Here is a 22,668-nt window from a genome sequence, read left to right as displayed (position 1 = left end):
GGGATGTTGTTGATCCCAAATAAACAGTTGAAAACGGAGTCCAGCAGATTCCCAGGTTCTGAAGACAAAAGCCCCCTCTTTAATCTGGGACCCCAAAGTTCCATAGCCGTAAAGCAGAAGAAAACCTCACCGACGTGCAGCCACTGACTTACCACACCTAGATAGTTGGGGGAAAAAATCTCAAAACTTCTACTTACATGGAGTTTTGGATTAGGCACCCAGCAAAAATAAATGAAAATGTTCTCAGGGTGAAATGTCCTCATCCTAGGTCTCATTACTACAAACAACTTTTCAAATACACTGATCAGCACATAGTGAAAGATAACCAGACACATACAGAAACCAGAAACTCGAAAAGCAGATACCATAAATTAAAAAGAAAAAAAAAAAAAAAAAGCAGAGCCCTGGCCATTGTGGCTCAGTGGTTAAAGCATTGTCCCAAACACAGAGGGGTCGCAGCTCCAATTCCTGGTCAAGGGCACGTACCTGGGCTGCAGGTGATCCCCAGCTCTGGTTGGGGTGCATGCAGGAGGCAACCAATTGATGTGTCTCTCTCACATCGACGTTTCTCTCTCCCCCTCCCTTCCACTTTCTCTAAAAATCAATGGAAAAAATATCCTAGGGTGAGGATTAACAACAACAACAAAAAAGCAGAAAGACCATACAACAGAAATAGATACACAAAGACCTAACTATTGGAGTTATCATACGCAAACTATAAAACAACTATGCTTATTATGTTTATAGAAATAAAACACAGGCTTAGAAGTTTAGCAGGAATCCAGAAATTATAGTTTAAAAGTAACACAGCAAAATTGAAGAGAACTAAATAAAAATTCTATAATTTAAAAATGCAATAAGCAAAATTAATAGCTCAGTGGAAGGGTTTGCTATTAAATTACACCTGGCTGAAGAGGGATTTGACAAACTGAAGATGGGAAAGAAGAAATTATTAAAATACAGCACAGAGAAACAAAGAAATGGAAAATAAAAAAAAAGGAGAGAGAATAAGAGACTCTGTGGATCCAATGAAAAGGTCTAACAGGTATTTTTGAAACTCCAGAAGAAAAGAGAGGAAGGAATGAAGCAGTGGCAATAACTAAAGAAAGAACTGCGATATGGCTGAATATTCTATCAGAGAAAAGTTCCCAAAGCACTTCTGGAATTAGCTACCTCCTTGGCCCAGAGCACACAGAGGTCCTCTAGGGGGCAGTGTTGCCTAATGCCAAACACCAGTCTCAGCATCTCAGATCTGAAAATGCCCAAGTGCTCTACACCGATGAAAGAGGAGGCAGTTAGCCAGACTAAGATGAGGGAAGAGTGTTCCAACCTGAGGAAGTTGCATTAGCAGAGACTACAAGGCAGAGAGAGGGGAAGAGACAGAAACTGAGAGAGAGAGAGAATGTGAATAACTCCTGAAAACAGAAATGAGTTCACTATGTCTGGGGCATAGGGGTGGGTGACAAGATGATAGAGGATTTGGAAGGGACAGGTGACACCAGTACATGAAGAACCTTATGAGCCATAGAATGTTTAGGGTTCATTCTATGGGGTATGAGGAATTTTTTAAAGCAGGAAAATAATATGATCAGATTTACATGTTAGAAGAATTACTGTGGGTAATGTATAGAGAATCGATTGGAGTGAGAATAGTGATAGTTAAGGACAATCAAGAGGCTGTTACAAGTCATTCAGCTGAGAGCTGAGGATGATCCACTATTTCTTTTAATGGTATTTAAGACATCACAATACCTAATGCTGGTAATGGTACAGGAAACAACTATTCTCAAATGCTGCTTTTGAGATAGTTAATTGATGCAACTTTTTGGAAAGCAATCGGGGACTATGTAACAGAGGTTCAAAATGAATATAAACTTTGACTCAGTAATTCCAGTTTAAGGATTTATCCTAAATAAATAAGAATGTGCAGTTCATCTCAATATTAATTATAAGAGGAACATGTTAAAAACAACCTAAATGTCCAACATTAGGATAAATCAAACATATGTACACAAATAATATTTATAGGTATTGTAAAGAGTCATTTTTTTTCTTTTTACCTTTTAAATATTTCTATAATTAATGCAGATTGCTTTTGTAATTAGAAACAATGAAACATGTTTAGAGTTTATAAAAACATTTACAAAAATTTGCAAAGAACATAAGATGTATGTGTGGCAAGACAGTAAGAAGCTAGGAAAATCCCTGGGCAAGTGGCACATGGAAACTGACACAAGAAAATTCAACAAAGCCAAACAATTTGAACAATTTATATCCAGCAGGTGACTCACAAGACCTTATCTCCCTAAACCAAGGACACTTGAGAGCAAATGGTTTATACCTCTCCTCCCTAAGTCACCCTGGGTGAGGAGATAGAGGACAGAAACCCAATTAATGCCATTCATGCCAGCCAAACCCAAGGAAAAATGAAGCCAAGGGAACAAATAACAACTCCATTAGAGCCAAACAACCCCAAGATAAAGGTAAAACAGCAAAGCAGACCAAAGAATAATCTAAAACCCCTCTGTACACTCATTTTCATGCATCAGCATATCAAAAATGCACCTGGGAAGCTGATGAATATTCTACTGAAATCCTCCCTTAAAAAATTGTGCCCATAGGAAAAAATAAAACCCCTCAAGACAAAGACAAAATGGGGGCTCACTCTAGACAGACCATGTCCATTCCCCTTCCCAGACATGAACCTTTGAGTTCCTCCTAAACTTTAAGGGTCCCCACGAGACTTGCAAGCAGGCAGCGACAGGTCTTCCGGGGCTCACCCCCTGATCCTGTCTCCAAGGCCCCTTTTCTCTGACTTCCCAGCGAGCTGACAGCAGCCCAACCCTGGCTAACTTCCTTCCTCTAATGTTTCTAGGGAGCAAAGCAGAGCATTGCCTACGCTCTCTCCTGTTGCTTCTTCTACCCTAAATCCTTCTTTTGTTTCACTGTCCCCAGCTTAATAAACATATTCTCAGAATCACCTGACTCATGAAATCCTTCCTACAGTAAGTCAAGAATCTACACACTACAGGCTGGCCTGCAGCAGACCCACTCCAGTAATATGAATTCCAAAAATGGAAATTGTGCTTTGACGGCCACATGAGAAGATTTTATTTATTTACTTTTTTGTTGTTGTTAATCTTCACCCAAGGATATTTTTCTATTGATTTATTTTATTTTATTTTTTTATCCTCACCCGAGGACACTTTTTCACTTTTTTGTTCAAATAGAGTGGGAGGGAGAGAGAGGGAGATAGAGAGAGAGAGAAACATCGATGTGAAAGGGACACATCGAGTGGCTGCCACCCACAAAACCCAACCAGGGCCGGGGACAAACTGCAACCGAGATACGTGCCCTTAGCGGGAACCGAACCCGGGTCCCTCTGGACCGCAGGCCGACGCTCCAACCGCTGAGCCAAACCGGCCAAGGCGTCCATTGATTTTTTAGATAGAGTGCAAAAGAATGAGGGAGGGAGGGAGAGAGAGAGAGAGAAACATTGACTGGTTGCCTCCCACAGAACCTAGATCGGGGCTGGGGATCAAGCCTGCAGTCCAGGTCCATGCCCTTGACTGGGAATTGAACCCACGACCCTTTGGTCCAAGGGCCCATGCTCTAACCACTGAGCATAATTGGCCAGGGGTATAATAAGATTTTAAAATAATATCATGTATAAACAGCTCTGCCCATGAGGGATTCAAGTAATATCACACTTCATTTATTTCTAAAATTAATTAGAACTGTACATTGGCTAAGGGGTTAATATCCAAAATTATACTCTCATACAACTCAACAAAAGATAAACAATCCAATTGAAAAATGGGCAGAGGACCTGAATAGACACTTCTCTAAACAGGACAAGAAATAGCCAAAAGACATATGAAAAAATGCTCAACACCTCTAATCATCAGAGAGATGCAAATTAAAATGGCTGAGATATCAACTCACACCTGCCAGAATGGCTGCCATCAACAAATCATCAAACAAGTGTTGGCGAGGGTGTGGAGGAAAGGGGACTCTAGCACACTGCTGGTGGGAATGCAGACTGGTACAGCCACTGTGGAAAACAATAAGGTGTTTCCTCAAAAAATTAAAAATGGAACTGCCATTTGATCCAGTGATCCCACTTCTAGAAATATATCCTAAGAAGCCTGAAACACCAATTAGAAAGAATATATGCACCCCTATGTTCATAGCAGCACTATTTACAATCACTAAAATGTGGAAACAGCCCAAGTGACCATCAGTAGATGAGTGGATAAAAAAGCTGTGGTACATATACATAATGGAATACTATGCAGCTGTAAGAAAGACCTCTTATCCTTTGAGACAATATGAAGGGACCCAGAGAATATTATGTTAAGCAAAATAAGCCAGTCAGAGAGAGACAAGTACCACATGATTTCACTTATTTAATGAATAAAATTCATTATTTAATGAACTTCTTATAATGAACAAAATAAGCTGTTGACTAAAACAGATCCAAAATCATAGAAGTAGGGAACAGACTGACAAACCTCAGAGGGATGGGGGTGGGAGGAGAGGGAAGAGATAAACCAAACAACTTTTATGCTTATATACACAACCAATACACATGGACATTGGGTGGGAAAGGCTGGAGGTGGGTGGGAATGGGAAGGAGGGGGAACAGTGGGGAAAAAGGGGGGGACATCTGTAATATTTTCAACAATAAAAAAATTAATAATAAAATTAATTAGAACTGGTTTGAGTCCCCACATTCCGGACTGGCAAGAAGACCTGGATTCTATTCGTGGGCCTTCCTCTTATCCACCATGGGTCCTTCGCCAGCATCTAAGAAGTTTATTTTTGGTAGTTTAAAAAAGGAAAACTGGCAGGCTTTTACTCTCAAGCAGAGAAGAATCCTAGTTTCTATAAACCTACCGGTGCCTCCACCGAAGCTGCTCCTTTCTTCACAAGGCACTTCGTAAACCTGGATCTTCCTTTATCTGTCCTGCACTGTTGCCCCCTGGGTCTCAAGGTTTTGCTCCAACAGTCAAGTCTTTCAAAGGGGAGCAGCACTGTGAACATACTCACTTCCATGTGAAGCTCACTCCCTTTACTTGGGCCTCAGTATTGCAGCTTTTGGTACCTGGACCTATCTGCCACTTTTCTCCAAGGTCCTACCTTTAGTCCGAGACCCTCAGTCTGAGGGCCAACGCTCTAACCGCTGAATTAAACAGGCCATGACAGCCCTGGCCGGTTTGGCTCAGTGGTTAGAGCGTCCGCCTGCGGTCCAGAGAGACCCGGGTTCGGTTCCTGCTAAGGGCATGTACCTCGGTTGCAGTTTGTCCCCGGCCCTGGTCGGTCGTGCGGGTGGCAGCCACTCGATGTGTCCCTTTCACATCGATGTTTCCCTCTCTCTCTCTCTCTTCCTCTCTCTCCCTCCCACACTGTCTGTACAAAAAATGGAAAAATGTCCTCGGATGAGGATAAAAAATAAATAAATAAATAAATTTACCTTAAAAAAAAAAAAACAGGCCATGACTAACTCTAATGAATAAATTAGAAAACAGGAAAACTGTAAATGATTCAAGGCCTGTTTCTTTGCTGGAAAAAAAAATACAGCAAGGACAACAGTTACCAAAAAACCTCTAATAAATCTAATTATTCAGAGAAAGAAAAGCAAAATAAACACAAAGGATAAAAAAGAGGAATATAAGAACAAATAAAGGTAGAAACTTTAATAGATTGTTTTCTGGGAAAATGCAAATTATCAATATTTATCCAAAATGTTGCAAGTTGAACACACTGTCACATAAGAAATTGGATACATTTTAAAAGAATTATCTTCAAAAAGAGGTTCAGACCAGATAGATATTACCAATTCCATGCTATGCAAATTACCTCAGAAAACAGAAAAGGGTAAAAACCTTCCCAAACTATTTTGTAAAGTCAGCATTACCATAACACCAAGGTCTGACCAAGATAACAACCCCCCAAAAAGTAATTATATATATTTATGCCAACTTATATATGAATGAAGATGTAAAAATTCCAAATAAAATACTAGCTAAACAAACTCAACTGTGTATCTTTAAAAGCCATTTTATTTTTTTAAAAACTATGCTATACTATTTTTCAAAAAGGTAAAAAAAGATCAGGTCAATAAATGTCAAAATGGTATTTTGTAATACTTAAAATCTAATGCTGACTTAAAAAATGTCTTGGGCCCTGGCCAGTGTTTCTCAGTGGTTAGAGCACTGGCCCACACACCAAAGAGTTGTGGGTTTGATTCCTGGTCAAAGGCATGTGCCTGGGTTGCAGATTCAATCCCCAGCCACAGTGGAGGCTCATGCAGGAGGCAACCAGTTAATGTCTCTCTCTCATATTCATGTTTCTCTCTCTCTGTTTCTTTCTCTCCCCTCCCTCTCCCTTCCTCCCTTCCACTCTCTCTAAGTGGGAAAAAAATATCCTCTGGTGAGGATTAACAACAACAACAAAAATGTCTTGGTAGCCCTGGCCTGTGTAGCTCAGTTGGTTGGGTGTCATCCTGTGCATCAAGAGGGTTCCTAGTTCGATTCCTGCTCAGGGCACATGCCCAGGTTGTGGGCCCAATTGCCAGTGAGGGGCATGCAGGAGGCAGCCAATCAATGTTTTTCCTTCATTGTTGTTTCTATCTCTCCCTCTCCCTTTCTCTCTCTCTCTAAAACCAATAAACATTGATTGGCTGCCTCCTGAACGCCCATCACTGGCGATTGGGCCCACAACCTGGGCATGTGCCCTGACCAGGAGTTGAACTGGCAACCTCTTGGTGCATGGGTCACCGCTCAACCACTGAGCCACACTGGCCAGGCTTAATAAAAACATTAAAAATATATTTTTTAAAAATCTCAGACATCTTGCAATATTTTTACCAATATATCTCCTAGAGCAAGGGAAATAAAGGAAAAACAAACAAATGGGACTATATCAAACTAAAAAGCTTCTGCACAGCAAGAGAAACCAGCATCAAAATGAAAAGGGAACCCACTGTACAGAAAAATACATTTGCCAATGACACATCTGATAAGGGGTTAATTTCCAAAATATATAAAAAACTTATACAACTGAACACCAAGAACACAAATAATCCATTTAAAAATGGGCAAAAGACCTGAATAGATACTTCTTTAAAGAAGACACACAGCCTTGGCTGGTGTGGCTCAATTGGTTGGGCTTCATCCAATGCACTGGTTGATGGTTTGATTCCTGGGCAGGGCACATGGCTGAGTTGCAGGATCCATCCCTAGTAGATTGTGGGCAGGAGACAGCTGATCAATGTTTCACTCTCACATTTATGTTTCTCTCTCTCTCTCACCCTTCCTCTCTCTCTAAACATTAATAAAAAATATTTTTTAAAAAATGAAGGAGATGCCCTGGCCAGTTTTGCTCAGTGGTTAGAGCATTGGCCTGCGGACCAGAGAGTCCCAGATTCAGTTCCTGCTAAGGGCATGTACCTCAGTTGCAATTTGTCCCTGGCCCCGGTTGGGGTCATGTGGGTGGCAACCAGTCGATGTGTCTCTCTCACATCGATGTTTCTCTCTCTTTCTCTCTTCTCCCATCTCTCCCTCCTGCTCTATCTGAGGATAAATGCAAAAATGTCCTTGGGTGAGTATAAAAAAAAATAAAGGGGACATACAGATAGCCTATAGAGCAGCGGTTTTCAACCTGTGAGTTGCAACCCCTCTGGGGGTCGAACAACCCTTTCACAGGGGTTGCCTAAGACATAACAGTAGCAAAATTACAGTAATGAAGTAGCAACAAAAATAATTTCATGGTTGGGGGTCACCACAACATGAGGAACTGTATTAAAGAGTCGTGGCATTAGGAAGGTTGAGAACCACTGCTATAGAAATATGAAAAAATGCTCAACATCACTAATCATCAGAAAGGTGCAAATTAAAACTACAATGAGGCCTAGCCTGTGTGGTTCAGTAGTTAGAGCATCAGCCCATGCACCAAAGAGTTGTGGGTTCATTTCCCAGTCAAGGGTATGTACTGGGGTGGCAGGTTCAGTCCCCAGCCCTGGTCGGGGTATGTGGGGGAGGCAGCCAATCTATGCATCTCACATGAATGTTTCTCTCTCCCTCTCTCTCTCCTTCTCCCTCCCTGCCTTCTACTCTCTAAAAATCAATGGAAAAAAATATTCTCAGGTGAGGATTAGCCAATAAATACATACATACATATATACATACATAAATAAACAAACTACAATAATGTATCACCTCACACCTGCCAGGATGGCTAGCATAAATAAATCAGCAAACAACAAGTGCCATAGAGGATGTAGAGAAAGGGGAACTCTAGTGCAGTGTTGGCGGGAATGCAGACTGTTGCAGCCACTATGGAAAACAGTATGGAGTTTCCTTGGAATATTAAAAATGGAACTGCCATTTGACCCAGTGATCCCACTTCTGGGTATATATCCTAAGAGTCCTGAAACACCAATCAAAAAGAATATATGCACCCCTATGTTCATAACGAGTTTTTATAAGTTAACATCTAATTTTATTTATTTATTTTTAAATGTTTTTATTGATTTTAGAGAGACAGGAAGGGAGAGGGTGAGACAGAAACATGAATGAGAAAGAAACATCAATTGGCTGCCTCCTGCAAGACCCTCCAGACACCGAGCCGCACTCGCTCTGGCACGTGCCCTGAGTGGGAATCCAACCGGCGACCTCTTGGTGCCTGGGACAACGTCCAATCACTGAGCCACTCTGGCCAGGGCTTAACATCTAATTTTAGAGTCTGAACCCTAATCAAGAGTAACTAAAGATTATGTCATTCTCCAAGTGACAATGCTCTAGTGTGACACTGGTGCAGGACACACAGTCATTCTTTAGCTTTATTCTCAAGTTTTGGATAACTCTCCTGAACATTTCCCTTTTATTGCCTGCTCTCTGGAATGTGGATGCCGTGGCTGGAGCTCCAGAGCAGAGAGGGATGAACTAGAGCCGTGAACTAGAATGGCAGGGCAGGAAGGGAGAAGGAACCTGGGTCCCAGATGACTGTGGAGCCACCGAAACAGCCCTGCACCACCTACTTCTGGACTCTTATAACAGAGAAAGAAATAAACTTCTTTCTTACATGAGCCACTACTATTTTTTAATTCACTTTCATGAAGCCAAGTCTAATCTAAGAGGGCAGGAGGCAAACAGGGAAAGAGGAAGGAAGGAAGGAAGGAAGGAAGGAAGGAAGGAAGGAAGGAAGGAAGGAAGGAAGGAAGGAAGGAAGGAAGGAAGGTTGGTTTATATAGTGCTGGAAATCCTGTGGACAACTGCACGCAATGAAGTGGCCTAGAGGCGGGAAGGCAGAGAAGGTATAAGAGGCTTCCAGACCACAGACAGAGCGCGAAATGCATTGTTCATGCTGATGGGTAGTGATGGCTTCACTATAACCTTGAAGAAGAACCTGGATATCTAAGGACTAGAGAGAAATTAATAAAGTTATACATCAAAGCTAGAATGGTGACACCAAATGGGAAGTCAGAATAGACATAAATTTGTGCAAGTGTTCCAAAAAGCTTACTTAACTTATTCTCTCAGTATAACCCCTCTTTGGAATTTCATACTATATATTACTGTATACCTTGTGTAGTATATACCTTATGAAGTATATATGCCTTACACCTGCATTATTGTCTGTGTGATACACTGACACCTACATATTTCATACAGGCATGTATGCCCAAAGCCATATTAGACCAACTGTTATGAAGGATTTAAGAAATCTGCTAGAGTAATTTTGACTATATAACTTTTGCCTATATGCTGGTTTAGGAATCTAATCTCCACCTCAAGATAGGATTCTATTCTAGAAAAGCTGAAAGGGAGTCTAATCAAAAAGACTAGCAGGGCAATGAGCCTTAAAACCAGTGAGCAGGAGGGAGATGTTAGACACAGATCAATGTGTTGGTTAGGAAGTAGGAAATTAAGCAGGTTTTCACCTGATCACCTCAATGTTCTCAGTGTGAGATAAACAGTCTTGAGGGGGTGGTAAAGGATGGGAGAGGAAGACTTACAGGATGATGCTTGGGGAAGTGGTGGCATTTTGGAATAGCTGCTTTGGGGAATGGATCTGGAAAGTGACTGAGGACTTGCAAGATGACAAGCAAAGGGGTGAGCTTAAGCCTCATGCAAGAGTTGGCTACAGATTGGCATCCTCTTTCTCTTTCTCTGTTTCTCGTCCCTCCAGGGAACCTGGGGAACTTGGAGGAAAAGATCAAGCAGTTATCCACTCACAGTAAACATAGTTTGATCTGTAAATAAGGCAACATATAGGAATTTGTGCAATTTTATTACATTTGGTTAAGAGATGAAGTTTTAGTCACTTGTTTTAAACTTATTTTATAATTAAATTCGGATCCTGGTGCATAGTAGGCACCTAATAAATGCTGAATGAGTCCTGGCCGGTTTGGCTCAGCGGTCAGAGCGTTGGCTCACAGACCTGAGGGTCTGGGGTTGGGTTCCCGCTAAGGGCACGTACCTCGGTTGCAGTTTGTCCCCGGCCCTGGTTGGGGTCGTGTAGGTGGCAACCATTCGATGGGTCTCTCTCACATCAATGTTTCTCTCTTTCTCTTCCTCCCTCTCTCCCTCCCACTCTGTCTGAAGATAAATGCAAAAATGTCCTCAGGTGAGGATTAAAAAAAAAAAAAGGTTGAATGATGGCCAAATACAACCCATTGTTTTGTAGATGTCTGAATTCTGCAGAAGTCATCATTTAGAAGAAAAAAATTGAAAGAGCTCCTTAAATGGCAAAGAATTCACCTGTACTCCACCTGTGAAGACCTCTAGAGGGTGCATGTCTGTTGCTGCTGTTTCTTCTGTCTTCTAGGGGCATACCTTTCTCTTTCTTAAACAATACTTCCTTTAAAGTCAAAAAGAACCAGGGGATGGCATCCTGAAAGAAAAGGATCGAGCATGAACCTTAGAATCTTACATAACATAGATTTAATACCACAATTTAAACCTAATACCAACTTCCTTTAGTGTCTATATTTATTTTGGGGAGCACCATATTTTAAAATTGCTGTCCACTATTAGTCTATCCTGGGACTTTCTAATAGCATGGAGTGGTTGGCTGTGTTTGTGTGTTTGGTAGTCACAAATGCTAATGAGGCAATGCAGCATCTTTTGTGGAGAGACAGTGGGAAGCACCCTTTGTCTCCTGGGTTTTCGGCAATGATTTTTTAAAAAGGAAAGCAGGAGGCAGAATCTGGCAGCAGCATCCCATCCTTGGCTGCCTCTTCCCATAAACATGGATCTTGGTCACTAAGGGTGGTTAAGCTAAGTTTGCCATGAGAGGAAGGAAATGATTTCATTCTGCAGAAAGTAAGCTTCTCTGGTAACCAAATAAATTTAAGTGAGCCAAAATAGGGAGACTTCCTCTTCAGGACATGGACAAAGGTAACCCTGAATGGAGAATAAACTGGATTTAGATGCCAGACTCAGTGAACTTCGTCTGAACTGTTTTTACAAAGTCACCAAATATGAACTTTGTATTTTTGTGATGGTAGCTAGCTTTCATCTACATGGCCTTTCAGTTCTCTTGTGAGAGAACTGTTGATGCGACAAAAATGAGCTGGGAAATCTTGCCTCTGAGCCACCAACGTGGAGCCTGATCATCTTTATAGAGCACCTACCACGTGCCAGACACAGAGACCAGCACACAAAGGGAAGCCCCATCCTTTAGAGTCACCTCTACACAGGCACGAGTGTTGAAGCAGCTAGGTGAGGAACCAGCTGTCCCCTTGCCCCCAAGTAGGCTTGGCTGCCACAGTGGTGTTCTCTGCCTGTAGCCCAGGTTGGGGAGCTGGAAGGAGAGGTGGGGGCTAGGCCTCTTCCTCAGAAAAGGAAATAATACGTGGTAAGGGAAGTAGAATGCAGCCATGATCATACTCAGGTGCACACGAGGAGAGAATTAAGGAGTCCTCTGGTGAGAAAAACACAAACTGTTAGGTAGGACAAGGGTCTAACGTCCAGGCAATTCTAAATATTATTGCTTGCTAAATGTTAAAATGTAGCACAGTATTTTGCAGATGCAGCAGTAAACAGGATGAGCTTACAGGAACTCAAGGGGATAAAAGTAGCCAACTGCAAAGAAGAATGAACATGTAATTGACCAAATAGTGTACACAGGCAATGACTAATGCTCCCCTGGAGGAGCCAGAGCTTTGGATGTGAAGCTGTGTCAAGTAAATAAAACTACCTTGCAATGACCACTTGTCATTTTTTAATAGAATACCCCAAATGGTGAGTTAGGTAACAAATCTAGGTAATAAAGCTACTATCCATAGAAAATTAACTTGCTAAAAAAAAATGTATTTTTAAGAAATTTTTTAATGCTAATTTTAAAAAATTTGCACAATAAAACACTAAGATAAAATCCAAAACCTCAGAAGCTTGATGTGACTGAAATGCAACTGAACGAGATCATTTGGGTGTTGACCTTCTCATTTGCCTCTGCTGCTGAAGCAGGGAAGAAACAGGCTTTGAAGTGATTGATCACACTCACTTGTGTGTGTGTGTGTGTGGGGGGGGGATGATGACGACAAAAGGGAAGGACTGTGGGTGAGCTGGGGAGGAGAGTGTGAGGCCCCTAGGATTTACTGGGTGCTGGTTGAGGGCAGAGGGTTTAAAGAACCATGACTTGGATTTTAGAAAGTTTTTAAAGAAGTCAGTGTAACTGAAATGCCATTTTGAGCAGTGTGTCTTCAAATACAATCCATTCAGAAACTGTACCATGTGGGTTTTGACTCTGTAAGTATTCTCCGAAAAAAGATAGTGAAGCTGCCTTATTGCTCCTTTATAAGCAAGCTAGATTGAAGTAATTGGAGTTATTCTTTTTGACTATTTCAACAGCCACCCCAGACCAACCATTTGCCAACTTCTCCATAATCTAAAAATTATGACAGATGAATACATGGTTACTTTATATTATTCCACTAAAAAAAGAGAATTTTAATGCAAGACAGTTTTCCAAGAAGTAATCATAGTCAAAGCTTTACTGTAAGAGCTGAGTTTCAAAAGAGGTGGCAGTCAAAAGCAATGGCGACTGAACAGCAAATATAGGTAAAGCGGATGTGCATGTGTAGACCATTTCTTAAAAATGCTGCAGTGGCCCTGGCCGGTTTGGCTCAGCAGTAGAGCGTTGGCCTGTGGTCCAGAGAGACCTGGGTTCAGTTCCTGCTAAGGGCACGTACCTCGGTTGCGGTTTGTCCCCGGCCCTGGTTGGGTTGTGCGGGTGGCGGCCACTCGATCTGTCCCTTTCGCATCAATGTTTTTCTCTCTCTCTCTCTCCCTCCCTACTCTATCTGAACAACAACAACAACAACAAAATGCTGCAGTGGAGTCCAGCTGGTGTGGCTCAGTGGTTGAGCACTGACCCATGCAACAAGAGGTCGCCGGTTCGATTCCCAGTCAGGACACATGCCCAGGTTCTGGGCCTGATCCCCAGTGGGGGGCATGCAGGAGGCAGCCAATCCATGTTCTCTGATGTTCTCTCTCATCGGTGTTTCTATCTTTCTCTCCCTCTCACTTTCTCTCTCTTTAAACTCAATAAAGGAAAAAAAATTTTTGAAAAAAAAAAATGCTGCAGCGATATGCAGACAGAAATATCCTCAAATGTAATATGTAAAAAGTTTCAAACAAAACAGTATCTTTTAACCTGTCTGCAAGAAGCTGTTATAATGTAGCATAGAGTTTGTGGAAAAGCTTTCTGGGAACAGATGCATTTTCAAGGGAGCACAAAGAGACTAATCAGCCTATTGTTCCTGTCACACCAGCAACATTAGTAGAAAGATGTCATTTACAAGGTAGATAATGAGAAAAAATCAGCCAAGTAAAAGAAACAAAAATTCCACTTTCTAAATATCTCAGTAGTGCTCTAGGCTCCACAGAAACAGAACCAGTTGGTTTGAAGGGGATACATTTTCAGTTCTGTGCTTTTTCAGTTCCAGAGAATGTACATTCACTGTCCTCTTTCTATAAGACTGGCACTTCTTTAAAAAATAGAACAGATTTCTGAGATATGATTTGTATACCATATAATTCACCCATTTAAGGTGCACAATTCAGTGTTTTTTAGTATACTTATGTGCAACCATTAGTTTTTGAACATTTTCATCACCTCCCCCAAATGTCATACCCATTAGCAATCACACCTCAGTACCCACCAACCCTCTTTCCAGCCCTAGGGAATATTAATCAATTTTCTATTTCTATAGGTTTCCCTATTTTGGACATTTCATATAAATAGAGCCATACAATATGTGGCCTTTGTATACCTGGCTTTTTTCATGTAGCATAATGTTTTCAAGGTTCATGTATGTGTAAGCATTGATGGTATATCATTCTTTTCTATTGACAATTGATATTCCATTGTACAGATATACCGCATTTTATTTACCCATTAATCAAGTTGATGGACTTTTGGATCATTTCCACTTATAGCTTATTATGAATAATGCTGCCATAAACATTTGAGTATGTTTTTTGTGTGGACATATATTTTCATTTCTCTTGGGTATATACTTAAGAGTGGAATTGCTTGGTTACATGGTAACTGCATGCTTTAAGCTTTTGAGGAATTATCAGATGGTTTTCCAAACTGGTTGTACCATTTTCTATTCACACCAGCAATTATGAGGGTTCCAATTTCCTTTATAATATTTGTTATTTGTCTTTTATTATTATAGTCTCATTGGTTATGGTAAATGTAAAGTTGTATCTCATTTTGTTTTGGTTTTTAATTTAATTTTTTATTAATTTATTTTTGTAACAGATGTTTCTCCTTTTTCCCCCACTGACACCCTTCTCCAGATCCTGTCCCCACTCCCTACCCCCAGCATTGTTATCCGCGTCCATGGTTATGCGTACATGCATATAAGTTCTGTGGTTTATCTCTTTCCTCCCCCTGTCCCCTTCTTCTGAGGTTTGTCAGTATGTACCCTACTTCTATGTCTCTGGGACTATTTTGTTCATCAGCTTGTTTTGTTCATTATATTCCACAAATAAGTGAGATCATGTGATATTTGTCTTTCTCTGATTGGCTTGTTTCACTTAGGATAATACTCTCCAGGTCCCTCCATGTCATCTCAAAAGATAAAAGATCTTTCTTTCTTACAGCTGCATAGTACTCCACTGTGTATATCTACCAGCGCTTTTTTATCCACTCATTCATTGATGGACACTTGGGCTGTTTCCAGATTTTAGTGATTGTAAATAGTGCTGCTATGAAAATAGGGGTGTATATATTCTTTGTGATTGGTGTTTCAAGCTTCTTAGAGTATTACTAGAAGGGGGATCACTGGATCAAATGGCAGTTCAATTTTCAATTTTTTGAGGAAACACCATACTGTTTCCCATAGTGGCTGCACCAGTCTGCATTCCCACCAGCAGTGTACTAGAGTCCCCTTTCCTCCACACCCTCACCAGCACTTCTTTGATGATTTGTTGATGGCAGCTATCCTGGCAAGTGTGAGGTGATACCTCATTGTTGTTTTAATTTGCATCTCTCTGATGAATAATGACATTGAGCATTTTTCAATATGTCTCTTGGCCATTTGCATCTTCTTTTTGGAGAGGTATCTATTTAGGTTCTCTCCTTTTTTTAAATTGAGTTCTTTATCTTCCTTTTGTTGAGTTGTATGAGCACTCTATATATTTTGGAAATTAACCCCTTTCCATTTTGATGCTTGTTTCTTTTGCTGTGCAGAAGCTTTTTATTTTGATGTAGTCCCATGTGTTCATTTTTTCTCTTGCCTTAGGCATTGTATCAGTGAAAGTTCTGCTGTGTGTGTTATCTGAAATGTTGTTGCCTACATTTTCTTCTAGGATTTTTATGGATTCACTAATCACATTTAAGTCTTTTATCTATTTTGAGTTTATTCTTGTGTATGGTGGTCTAGTTTCATTTTTTTGCATGTGGCTGTCCAATTTCCTCAACACCATTTATTGAAGAAGCTGTCTTTACTCCACTGTATGCTCTTGCTACCTTTGTCAAAGATTAATTGAGCATAATGACTTGCAGCAATTTCTGGGTTCTCTGTTCTGTTCCATTGATCTATATGACAGTTCTTGTGCCAGTACCAGGCTATTTTGATTACAATGGCTTTGTAGTATAACCTGTTATCTGGTATTGTGATCCTTCCTACTTTGTTCTTCTTTTTCAAGACTGTTGTGGCTATTCGAGGTCCTTTTGGTTCCATATAAACTTTTGGAGCATTTGGTCTAGTTCTGTGAAATATGTCAATGGCATTTTGATGGGGATTGCATTGAACCTTTAGATTGTTTTGGGTAGTATGGACATTTTAATGATGTTAATTCTTCCAATCCATGAACATGGTATATGCTTCCACTTTTTTATATCTTCCTCTATTTCTTTTTTCAATGTCCTGTAGTTTTCTGCAAATAGGTCCTTTACTTCTTTGGTTAAGTTTATTCCTAGGTATCTTAATTTTTTTTTTTTCCACAATGGTAAATGACATTGTTATTTTAGTTTCTCTTTCTGTGAGTTCATCGTTGGTGTATAAGCATGCTATTGATTTCTTGACGTTAATTTTGTATCCTGCTACTTTTCCAAATTCATTTATTAAGTCTAGTAGATTTTTGATGGAGTCTTTAGGGTTTTCTATGTATAATATCATGTCATCTGCAAATAATGACAGTTTCACTTCCTCCTTTCCAATTTGGATCCCTTTTATTCTTTCTTCATGTCTAATAGCTATGACTAAGACTTCCAGTACTGTGTTATATAAGAGTGGCAAAAGTGCCCATCCCTATCTTGCTTCTGTTCTTCATGGAAGTGCTTTTAGTTTTTTCCCATTGAGTATGATGTTGGTTGTAGGTTTTTCATATATGGCCTTTATTATGTCAAGATATGATCCCTATATTCCCACATTGCTTAACGTTTTTATCAGAAATAGATGCTGGATTTTGTCAAATGCTTTTTTAGCATCTATTGATACGATCATATCGTTTTTATCTTTCATTTTGTTTATGTGGTGTATCACATTTATTGATTTTCAAATAATGTACCATTCTTGCATCCCTGGGATGAATAATTTTTTCTGATGTATTGCTGTATCCGATTTGCTAATATTTTGTTAAGGATTTTGACATCTGTGTTCACCAGGAATATTGGCCTGTAGTTTTCTTTGTTTGTAGTGGATGATCCAGTTTTGGAATTTGATTATGTTGGAATTAGGATTAAACACATAAAATGAGTTTGGAAGTCTTCTGTCTTCTTGGATTTTTTTGGAATAGTTTGAGGAGAATGGATGTTAGATCTTCTTTAAATGTTCAGTAAAACCGCCATGAAGCCATCTGGGCCTGGGTTTTTGTTTGTGGGCAGTTTCTTGATTACATCTTCAATTTCTTTAGTTGTTATTGGTCTGTTCAAGTTTTCTATCTCTTCCCAATTCAGTTTTGGGAGACTGTGTTTCTAGAAATTTGTCCATTTCACCTAGATTGTCCAATTTGTTGGTGTATAATTGTTCATAGTATGCTTTAATGATTCTTTGTATTTCTCTGGCATCAGTTGTTACTTTTTTCATTTCTGATTTTGTTTATTTGGGTCCTCTCTTTTTGTTTCTTGGTAAGTCTGGCTAAGAGTCCATCAATCTTGTTTATCTTTTCAAAGAACAAGCTCTTTGTTTCATTGATCTTTTGAATTTTTTTTTTCTAGTTTCTATGTCATTTATTTCTGCTCTGACCTTTACTATTTCTTCCTTCTACTTGCTCTGGGTTTTTGTTTTTGTTTACTTTCTAGTTCTTTAAGTTGTAGGGTTAGAAAGTCAATTAGGAATTTCTCTTGTTTCTTGAGGTAGGCCTGTAGTGCTATGAAATTCCCTCTCAGAACTGCTTTCGCTGCACCCCATAGATTTTGTGTTGTTGTGCATTCGTTTTCATTGCTTTCCAGGAAGTTTGTAATTTCTTTCTTTAACTCCTTGGTAACCCATTCATTGTTCAATAACATTCTATTTATCCTCCAGGTGTTTGAATGTTTTTGCTGTAATTGATTTCTATTTTCATGCCCTTGTGATCTGAGAAAATGCTTGATATGATTTCAATCTTCTTGAATTTGTAGAGACTTACTTTGTGTCCTAATGTGATCTATCTTCGAGAATGTCTCATGTGCACTTGAGAAAAATCTATATTCTGCAGCTTTGGGGTGAAATGTTCTGTAAATATTAATTAAATCCAACTGATGTAGTTCATCATTTAAGGACTTTGTGTACTTATTAATTTTTTGTCTAGAAGATCTATCCAATGGTGTCAGTGTGGTGTTAAAGTCACTCACTATAGTTGTATTGCTATTGATCTCTCCCTTGAAGTCTTCCAGAAGTTTTTTTATATATTTTGGTGCTCCTGTACTTGATGCATATATATTTACTGGGGTAATATCTTCTTGTTGGATTGATTCTTTTAATATTATGTAGTGATCTTTTTTTGTCTCTTATTATGGCCCTTGTTTTGAAGTCTATCTCATCAGATATGAGTATTGCTACACCAGCTTTTTTTTTTTTTTTTTCATTTCCATTTGCTTGGAAAAATTTGTTTCCGTCCCTTCACTTTCATCCTGTGTGAGTCTTTTGTTGTGAGGTAGGTCTCTTGTAGACAGCATATATGTGGGTCATGTTTTCTTATCCAATCAGCTACTTTATGTCTTTTGATTGGAGCATTTAAGCCATTTACATTTAAGGTTATTATTGATAGATACTTATTAGTTGCCATTTTTATTTTATGCCTGTGTTCCCCCCACACCCAAACTACCCCCTCTCTCTGTTTATCTTTATTTCTTCTTCTTATAACAGTATTTAGCATTTCTTGCAGTGCTGGTTTGGTGGTGGTAAATTCCTTTAGCATTTCTTGCAGTGCTGGTTTGGTGGTGGTAAATTCCTTTAGCTTTTTTTTTGTCTATGAAGCTCTTCATTTCACCTTCAATTCTGAATGATAGCTTTGCTGGATAGAGTAGTCTTAGATTGACTACTTGACTTTCATTACTTTGTATACTTCATGCCATTCCCTTCTGGCCTGCAGTGTTTCTACTGAGAAATCAACTGACAATCTAATGGAAGCTCCCTTGTATTAACTTTGTGTCTCTCGTGATTCCTTTAAGATTCCTTCTTTATCTTTAGTGTTTGCCATTTTAATTATGATGTGTCTAGCTGTGGGTCTTTTTGGGTTCATCTTGCTTGGGACTCTTTGTGTCCTGGACTTGTGTGACTTTTTTCTTCACCAGTTTAAGGAAGTTTTTAGTCATTATTTCTTCAAACAGGTTCTCTACTCCTTTCTCTGAGTCTTCTCCTTGTGATACCACTATGATGCAAATGTTGTTACATTTGGTATTGTCCCAAAGCTCCCGTAAACTCTCCTCCAGCTTTTCAATTTTTTTTCCCATTTTCTGCTCTATTTGTGTGTTGTTTTTTTCTGCCTTGTCTTCTAATTCACTGATTTGGTCTTCAGCTTCTTCTAACCTACTACTGAATCCTTCTAAGGTATTGTTCATAAGAGCTATGTCATTCTTTATTTCCTCTTGATGTTTACTCATAGCATCTACTTATTTTTTTAAGCTGATGTAGTTCCCACTGAGCTCTTCATAATTCTTATTAAGTTGCTTGTAGTTCTCACTAAATTGTTTGAGCCCCCTTAAAATCATTGCTTTGAATTCTTTATCTGACAAGTTGCTTTCTTCCATTTCATGTAGTTCCTTTTCTGGTAATTCATCCTTTTCTTTCATTTGGGTGTTGTTTCTTTGTCTCACCATTTTAGCAGTCTGGTAGTTCTAGGCCTGGTGAGGGATGTTGGAGTATGTAGGCAGGTAGGTGTGTATCAAATAAGGCTGCTGTGCCTCCCAGACTGCTTTGGTGTGTGGCACCTCTTGCCTACTGTGGGTCCTAGAGGATTGACAACTGGGGGCTGGTATTGGTCTGTCATGGTAAGTGCTCTTGGGGTGCATGAGTCCAGCTGGTACACTGCTGGGGTGCATGGGTCCCACTGGTGTGCTGGTGGGGTGCATGGGTCCTGCTGGAGTGCTCTGCTATCTGGTGGGGCTCAGCTCCTGATCAGTCGCTGCTGATGCTGCTAGGGGCAAGTGTCAGCTCTTGGTTTGCACTGCTTCTGCTGCTGCTGTTGCCAGGGGGTTCTCTCAGCTCCCAATCTTCTGCTGCTTTTGGGGCTGAGGATGCTCTGCTCTTGGGACTTTGCTACTGCTGGAGGGGGTGGGGTGGGGGCTCCACTCCAAATCCACTGCTGCAATTGTCAGTGGTGGGTCTCAGCTGCCCAAGCCTTACTGCTGCTTGGGCTGGGACGCCACTCCTGATCAGCCTCTACTGATGCTGCTGGGGAAGCATCTCAGCTGCTGATCTTTGCTGCTGCTGCCTGGGGATGGATGTCCTCTCCTGAGCCTCAGCTCCCCAGCCTCAGCTGCTATTGGGAGTGGGGCTCCACTCCTAACCAGTCACCGCTGCTGTGGGGGAAGGTGCTGGGCTCCCAAGCTGGCACTACTGCTGCTGGGGGATGGTGCTTGGCTCCGATTAAGCTGTTGCTGTGGGGGATGGTGCTCATCTCCTGGCTGGTTGCTGCTACCATGAAGCAGGCATATCAATAGCACCGTTACTATGCGCTGGTCTATATGCGTTGACACAGTGGGGTCCACTGGTCCAATGGTGCAAGGCGCATTGGTGCAAAGCGCACTGGTGGACTCAGGTTGCTCGGCCCTAACTGCTCCCTGCTGCCTCCTCGCAGAGAAGACCAGGGATCTTCCAAAATGGCAGGGCCATCTGGCCACTCAGAGAGAAGCACCCTGACAAGCCACTTACCACAGTAACCAGCTGCTCCCCGTCCACAGCACAGGAACCCTCTGCCCCACGTTTCTGCACTTCTCAAAGTTGCTGTCCACACTCATGTCACTCACACTCTCTCTCACACTAGCTCACACTCTCACACACTCACTCTCGCTCTGGTCCTGCCTGCTGCCATGTTTTTCTCATTTTGGTTTTCATTTTTATTTTTCTCATGGCTAATCATTTGAGCCCTTTTTTTGTGCCTACTGGCAACTAATATATCTTCCCTTTGGAGAAATTTCTATTCAAATCCTCTGCCCGTTTTTTGTTTTACTTTTTGTTGTTAACCCTCATCTGAGGATCTTTTTCCACTGACTTTTTTAGAGAGTGGAAGGGAGAGAGGGAGAGACAGAGAAACACTGAAGTGAGAGAGCCATCCATTGGTTGCCTCCCCCATGCAGGGGCCAGGGGATCCAACCTATAATCCAGATATGTGCCCTTGACTGGGGATTGATCCTCTGACCCTTCAGTCTGCAGGTCAATCTAACCACTGAGCCAAAATGGCCAGGGCCCTCTGCCCTGTTTTATTTTAAATATATTTTTGTTGATTTTTTTAGAGAGAGAGGAAAGGAGAGAGAAGCATTATATGAGAAACATTGATCAGCTGCTTCCTACATGACCCCTACTGGGGATCAAGCCCAAAACCCAAGCATGTGCCCTGACCAAGAATCAATCAGGGACCTCTCAGTCCATGGAATGATGCTTAAGCCACTGCACCACACCAGCTAGCTTTCTGCCCATTTTTAAATTGGCTGTCAACAGGTGGACACCACTCTGGGGGGCCTCTCAGCAGGACTCACAATGAAGCCTGCTCAGGCCCCACAGGGAGAAGACTCGCCAGGTGCCTGGTGGGTCAAGGTGGTCCTGGTGGGCGACAGCAGCTGCTTGGGAAGACATTGCTGCTGATGGTCTTTGTCAATTGGGCCTTCCCCACGAGCTACACCCCCACAGTGTTTATGTGGCTTGCTGTTAATCTGCAAACAAAGGGCAAACCTGTGCACCTCCAAATCTGGGACACTGCAGGACAAGTCAATTATGACCACCGACCCTGTTCTACCCTGATGCCAGTGTCCTGCTCCTCTGTTTTGACGTGACCAGCCCACACAGCTTTGACAATATCTTTAACCAGTGGTACCCAGAGGTGAGTCATTTCTGCAAGGAGGTGCTCATTGTCGGGGGCTGCAAGACTGACCTGTGCCAGGGACAGGTCATTGGTGAAGAAGCCCGTGACCTAACACAGGGGCCAGGAGATGGCAGGGTCCATGGGTGAAGTGTCCTACCTCCAGCATGGCTCTATGGAAACGTCCACACCATCTTCCAGAGAGCAGTCGAGATGGCCCTTAGCAGTTGCAGTCGCAGTTGCAACCTCTGGTAGATTACCCCGAGCCTCTGCATGGTGACTTGACAGCATGAGGCCCTGCCTGCCCAGAATGCCCCATCAGCACAGGACAGAGTTGGGCGCTGACCTTATTGCCCAGTTGGCTAGGCTGGACCCAGTTCCCAGTCTGTAATTGAACTGCCTCTCAAACAGATGGTCATTACAGAGACCAGGCCCCTACCCCTGGGGCTGAGATTCTTGAACTAAAGCGAAACCTCTCTGAGGCCTGAGGAAGGAGGTTCCCTGGCCCACCACCCCTGTGGAGGGCTAGTCTTGGAGTCCCCTGGAATCATTAACACTCCAAGCTCCCAGCCCCGAATCACACAGCTGGGAGCAGCCGGGAGCCTGGAGCCACCTCACAACTGTTCCCAGGGTTGCACCTTCAGGCAGCACCTGGCTGTTCTACAACCGCACCCTCACCCCTTACCCAGACCAGAACTCACTC

General features: G+C 41.5%; 1 pseudogene; it reads left to right on the top strand.

Moving 5' to 3' along the window:
* The first annotated feature begins 21,646 nt into the window (after nt 1-21,646).
* LOC118631902 lies at nt 21,647-22,250 on the top strand (annotated as a pseudogene).
* The last annotated feature ends 418 nt before the right edge of the window (nt 22,251-22,668 follow it).

Source organism: Molossus molossus, unplaced genomic scaffold, assembly GCF_014108415.1.
Source record: "Molossus molossus isolate mMolMol1 unplaced genomic scaffold, mMolMol1.p scaffold_m16_p_16, whole genome shotgun sequence".
NCBI lineage: Eukaryota > Metazoa > Chordata > Mammalia > Chiroptera > Molossidae > Molossus > Molossus molossus.
This window is presented reverse-complemented; position numbering and strand designations above follow the sequence as displayed.